We start from the raw sequence: 7,005 nt of genomic DNA, 5'->3' as shown, positions 1-7,005 counted from the left end.
CATATCCCCGAGAGTGCAATTAAATCGCTCAGTTAGGCCATTAGTTTGTGGATGATATGCACTGGTCATGCAATGAACGATGTTAAACTGAACGAGTAAGGCTTGAATAGCATCAGACATGAAAACACGTCCCCTGTCGCTCAAAAGTTCACAGGGAGCACCGTGGCACAGTATGAAGTTGCGTAAGATTAAAAATGCAATGTCTGTGGCTGTGGGCAAAGCTGCAGTCTCTGCGTAATGCGTGAGGTGGTCCACGCCGACAATTATCCACGTATTCCCAGAGGTGGTCGAGGGAAGCGGGCCGTATAAGTGGATACCGACGTGGTCGAATGGACGGGCTTGAATAATGATATGTGTGACACCTTGAATACACCTTGAATAATGACATGTGGTGCACACAGCTGAAGGCGCAATGTATTGTCAGCTGGCAGTACGGAGCATTAGTCCCGAGAGCGACGTGGTCACTTTTTTTATCTTGCAGCATAGGTTCTCGCAGATAGCCGAAACGGTGGCCCCCATGTCAATAAGCGCTAGTGCGGCGGTTTCTTCAACATCAACATCGATAATATTTTGCGGCAAAATAGATGTCGGTTTGCAGATGACATTGTCCTATTCAGCAACAATGGAGACGAATTACAGCAAATGATTGAGGACCTTAATCGAGAAAGTGTAAGAATTGGGTTGAAGATGAATATGCAGAAGACAAAGATAATATTCAACAGCCTGGTAAGCAAACAAGAATTCAGGATCGCCAGTCAGCCTCTAGAATCTGTAAAGGAGTACGTTTATCTAGGTCAATTACTCACAGGGGACCCTGACCATGAGAAAGAAATTCACAGAAGAATAAAATTGGGCTGGAGTGCATACGGCAGGCATTGCCAAATCCTGACTGGGAGCTTACCACGGTCATTGAAAAGAAAAGTGTACAATCATTGCATTCTACCGGTGCTAACATATGGGGCAGAAACTTGGAGGTTAACAATGAAGCTCGAGAACAAGTTAAGGACCGCACAAAGAGCAATGGAACGAAAAATCTTAGGACCAACGTTAAGAGACAGGAAGAGAGCGGTGTGGATCAGAGAACAAACGGGGATAGCCGATATTCTAGTTGACATTAAGCAGAAGAAATGGAGCTATGTAATGCATAGGATGGATAACTGATGGACCATTAGGGTTACAGAATGGATACCAAGAGAAGGGAAGTGCACTCGAGGTCGGCAGAAAATGAGATAGGGCAATGAAGTTAGGAAATTTGCAGGTGCAAGTTGGAATACGCTAGCGCAAGACAGGGGAGTGTGTAATTGGAGATCGCAGGGAGAGGCCTTCGTCCTGCGGTGGACATAAAATATAGGCTGATGATGATGATGAGATAGAGGCCTTGGGCAGTTCGTTGGGCATGCAGCTCTTGCCTCTGGAACTGCAGCGATCAGTTTCCCTCCTCCGTAGGAGGTCAGCGACGCATGGGTAATAGCGAGAGTCGTCGCAGAGAAAGGGACTGGCGGTTGACATAAGCTGGCGCCCGGGAAGACGAAGGAACAGGCCTGCCCATGACGTCAAATGGCCAAGGTGGACATCGGCTACAGTGGCGAGCGACGTGTCCAGCAACACCACAGGCGAAGCAGATGGGCCTATTGTCTGGTGTTCGCCATGCGTCTGGGCGGCGGAGGAACAGAGCCAAAGGTCTCGCTAAGGCGAGCAGCACAGCGTTCGCAGTCGTTGGCGACGCATGGGTCGGCATCGCAGGTCGAGCATACGGCGCAGAATGTTGAGGGGGCCGAGCCGTGTCGGAGGCGTAGGTAAGTGGCACAGTGATGGGTGGTTGATGAGTCACATGCGGGAGGGCCTTAGCAACCTGGGTCTGAATGACGTGTTGAAGGTCCGGAGCCAAAGACTGCAAAGGCTCGTGCGTGAGAGGTAGCAATAAAAGCTGACGCGCTACCTCTTCACAGATGAAGTCCTTGATGGTAGATAGCAGCGGCTGTTGATCGTCAGGGTGGGCAGCTAGCTGCAAGCTTGATAGTGTGTCAGGCGTCATGAGGGCTTGGCAGGCGATCGTGCGCTGCCTACGCAACTCGTCAAAGCTCTGACACAATGAGACGAGTGCAGCAATCGTGATTGGATGTCTCGCGAGCAGCATCTGAAAAGCGTCGTCCTCGATGCCCTTCAGTATGTGCTTGATTTTCTCCTCTGTCATGGTCGGTTTGACGCGGTTGCAGAGATTAAGCACATCTTCGATGTAGCCCGTGTAATTCTCCCCTGGATGCTGCGCACATTCACGCAAGCGCTGCTCTGCACGAAGCTTGCGGGCTGTAGGCCGACCAACGACGTCCGAAATGGAAGTCTTGAAAACGGACCAAGTGGGAATGTCAGTCTCGTGGTTGCAATACCACAGTTGCACGATGTCTGCGAGATAAAACATGGCGTGAGTCAACTGCGTTGGATTGTCGCCTTTGTTATTTTCGCTGACCAGGTCGTATGTCGACAACCAGTCTTCAACATCTGAGTCACCTGAGCCGTTGAAGATGGGCGGATCCTGCTGATGGTACACACTGCTGCAGGTGGCAGGCGCTGCCAAAGGGTCAGTCTGAGTCGAGGTGTCGTTGACCATAATAGGTACAGGAACCGAAGGGAGCGGAGTTCCAGGTTGGTGCGGGGACTCACGCAGCCTCCACCAAATGTCATGTGATTTATTGACGTGTAAACGTCAAGGAACATCAGGCGAATGTCAAGAAGTGGCGGGGCGACAAGCAGCCAAAATCCAGGCAAGCGCAAGCTCGGGGCGCGTGGTTACCATCAACACTGTGGCTTGCTTGCTAACTGCTTCGTTGTCGTCTTGTCTTCTTTAATAGATAAAACTATCCACATATACTGCTGCACGAATGAGATTGCGCAGGCGCTAACACCATGGGTTCCTTAAAAACACATCGTTCATTCACTAGCACGCATGCCTCGCCTTGACATGGCTGCCGCCATTGCGCACGTGCTGTCTGCAACTATGGCTGACTACAGTCGCAGTTTTATGTACTTCCCACCTGCCATGTTCACTTCTCTGCAATACTGCTCTTTGATGTCAATAAATATTACGGCCTTTTATATGGGGTATCAAGTTAGCAATTTAGGTTACAAGTTTAACATTTACTGTATGCACACTTCAACAGAAAATACGACACTGACGAAACTTCAGCGGCAAACAAATATGGTTGCTGCTATTTCACCGTCGTTCGTAAGCTGACCGGGCACCGCAATTCTGCCTTGCAGTTGATGGCTGGTTGTTCAGCTTAGTGCACTGAAACTAATGCAAACGTGCAAACGCAGTCTGCTCCCAGTCAAAAAAAAGTTCCTCAAACCAGTTGGAAATTTCCAATTGGAACCAATTGGATATTTCCAATTGTGTTTTGGGACATCCATTGGAAAAATCCAACAGGTCCAATTGGACCAATTGGTTTTTTAGCAAAATTGGTCTCCGACCTGGGCTCACTGGGACCAACATTAAAAATGAAGGAAAGGAAAAAAAAAAGCCTAGATAGGCCTTAACCTTGATATGACACGGATATACTTAAAACTCCTTTCGAGAAGCATACTCGTGCATGAACACACTACAGCAATTATCTTCATTGAAATATACCAACACTCACCACTTACTTACCTTAAGAGATGCATGTCAGGTGCTATATATGTGAGCAAAATTTGGTTGACCAAGTGGTGCCAGTTGTTCATGAGAAATTCGTAAAATTTCAAGATATATTTTTAACTTGACAGAAAGCTAAATGCTTTTCTCCATTGATCACACCAAATTAAAAAGATCTTTTTATTTTAAAACTAACAATATAATTGTGATATTAATATTATCAACTGTTCTGCTGTTTCGCGAGATTACTCAGTGACTTCCAATTGGGTCCAGTTGGGACCAACTGGCATACCAAGCTCCAGTGATGCCCAATTGGAACCAACTGAACTTCTCATGAAGCCCAATTGGAACTTGTGCCTCCGATGATGTCCAATTGGAACCAGTTGGGTCCCATTGAAAAATCCAACTGGACTCAATGGGTTTTTTTGACTGGGCTGCACAATTGTACAGTAGAATTTTTAATTATTCAGTGATTAATTAGAAACATCTCTCCATGCAAGCAAGTGGTCCGCTAGTCTTATTTGTAATCAACTTTCACCAGCAAACAAAAGCTGCGGAATCCAGCAATACATGTTGTATCAGACCAGCAACAATCTGTATAATAGGACCTATCGGTCTAATAGAGAAACTAGTAGACATGCAACACTGTTTGTATAAGACTAGTAAGTCTAATACACAGGGCCTATTTGTCTTATAGGTAAATCAGTACGACTAATAGAAATTTCTATTGGTCTAATACAAAACTTATACAGCTAATACAAAACTGTGTTAGACTAATACAAACTTCTACTAGAGTTCTTGCTAGGGTCGACTGTGAACAAAGAACCATGGCGCTCCTTTGGTGCCAGTGCCCATATCATCGAATGCAGGCTTTCATTGTTGTTTTACGTTTTCCCACACTGGCATTGTTAAAGGAGCTTTTTGTCTGAGAGGCGCTCATATATGGGAAGCAAGGACTCACCGACATGTGGAGGCAGCTTTCGATGGTGTTTAGGAGCAGGCTCACCCTTAGCCTTTGCAGCATTTTGCTTGCACCAGAAGTCGGGGCCTGTTGGGCAGAAAGTGTGGTTAGCCACATTGTCATTAGAAGTAACGTCATGATAAGTGGCCATCACTGCCCGCTACGTGGCATCCACGTCTCCTTTGTGGGTTTTGAGAGCTCATTCATAGTAGGAGCTGAGATTGTTGATCAAGTCTCCTGTCAAATGACCCTTTCCACCGAGGCTTTCAAGGCTATATATCCCACATGAAAATCGAGAGGGAATTTCCGGCTGGAAAGAGAGTTTTCCAGCCACAATTTCCAGCTGGAAACCGTGGTTTTCCAGCCAACTTTCCAGCTGGATATATCATTCCCAGCCGGAACCTTTCCATGGACAGCTTTAAATCATTTTCCAGCTTGAAATTGACTTTACTCCTGCTGGAAACTAGATTTTCCATTTGTGTTTCTGGCTCGTAGTAGCACTTTCTACTGCATCTCCCCATGATAGACCGGAAATCATTTTATAGCTACAAACAATCTACTCCAGCTATGTGCAGACATTCGAAGCTGAAGATGCCAGGTATGACTGGAAGCCTTCCGAACTAAATGGGGAACATACGTATATGGAAGCCAATTGAGAGAAATTGTTTCCATTTACAAGAACTGATACAGCAGCTAGGAAACGTCCTGTCACATTGAATGCTGGTTTTAGCATGGGATGCTGAAAATATGGGAAGCACAAATCAGAATAATTTTTGTCCCGTGTGTAAAATTGTAAATGCATAAAGCATGACCATGAAAATACAACTCCTGCTCAATGAATGTGAATGTGTAGAACATATATGCAGTTTGCACTGAGCAACACAGTGAATTGTACCGTATGACTACACAGAAGAGACATTTATTACAGTTCTGGCAAAAACAGTTGGCGACTTTAGCAAAGTGGGATACGAAAAGTACGGTACCGCAGAAGTTGGCAGAAAGGCAACTGCAAGATGCACACAAACATATCTGGCAACAACACACCGAAAAACTAAAGTGGCAATTTAACCAAATGCAAGGCAATGTCATGCAATGCAAAGGCATCAAACAAACATGCTCGTGGACTCTTTTTGGGGGCATCTCTAAATGCACACCTTTATTTAAATATAGTATGATAAATAGTGAATAATTTTTATAACAATAGTAATAATTTGCCATGACTGATTTTTTTGCTTTTTCTCACTCTTTACTGCATGAATTTAAATTCGCTTGTAAAAAGTTTAAATAACCTTTGTTTAGGCAAGATGTCTAAGCCAAACGTCACCTTTCGAAAGGATTGTTTACAGTGTAGACTTTTGAGCCAGAATTCTCACATATATGATACACTATGCAGCTACAGGCACATTTTGTGACCATGAAAAACATTCTAATTGCAGAAAACTGCAATTCAAATTTGATGTCCTTTATTGAAGGCTTCAATACCTATATGCCGGATCATTTACAGATCTTTGTTTAAGTTGGTCTGGGAATTTGATGCAAAAAAATCTGCTATGTTGCTATTATGAGCTCTCGGAATGTGTAAAGCTCCACACTATGTTCATTGTAAACACCATTGGGCAGCGCACATAAAAAACGAAATGCGAGAAAATTTGTTCTCAATTCTGTCTTTAAAAAGTTGTCCTGTTTCCTTTATCGTGTGTTGTTATGTCCAAGAAATGGATAGGTTGCAACTCGCCCGCTTTTAAATTCTTCTGCAGGTCATCGTAAACACTGCAGTTATTGTATTTTCTACGTATTCTGCTTCGATTATGGTGTTAAGAAAGCCTATAGCTTGTACAATCATTATATTTTGCCACCAAATTCGCAATTTTGTGAAAAAGATCTCTACACTCTTCGACAAAGCATTAACTTCACGCTGCATCACATATGATACAGCAATTAATGCCTCACAGAACCATCTGAATTACTTTTCGACCAAAACATCTGTTGGCTAATAAACACCTTCATACTTTTTGTGGACTCATTTAAACAGTATAAATTGTGAAAGTGACCTCTTCGTTAACTTCTTGCACATTGCACGCATGATCAGCTTGGTGCCATACAATGTCAAAAATAATTTCCAGTGCAAAATTTGCTCAGTATTTCACTGCTAGAGAGAGAGGACGCAGATTTCTGATGAATCTAGGATTTTCACTAAAAGTTGTTCTATGCATGTGCATCATACATGATACACCATGCAGTAAGATGTCAATCTGATAAGCTCTATTCAAAAAACAATGCATACAGACTCATGGCAAACCACAGAAAATATCTTTCTCAGCATGACGTTTCGGAGATAGATCAACCTCGCAATTGTTTAGCATGTCAAAAAGATTAGCTCTTTAATGCTCTGTCAGCATTCCAGACGAAGATGTAT

This window comes from Dermacentor silvarum, chromosome 10 (genome assembly GCF_013339745.2).
Source record: "Dermacentor silvarum isolate Dsil-2018 chromosome 10, BIME_Dsil_1.4, whole genome shotgun sequence".
NCBI lineage: Eukaryota > Metazoa > Arthropoda > Arachnida > Ixodida > Ixodidae > Dermacentor > Dermacentor silvarum.
This window is presented reverse-complemented; position numbering follows the sequence as displayed.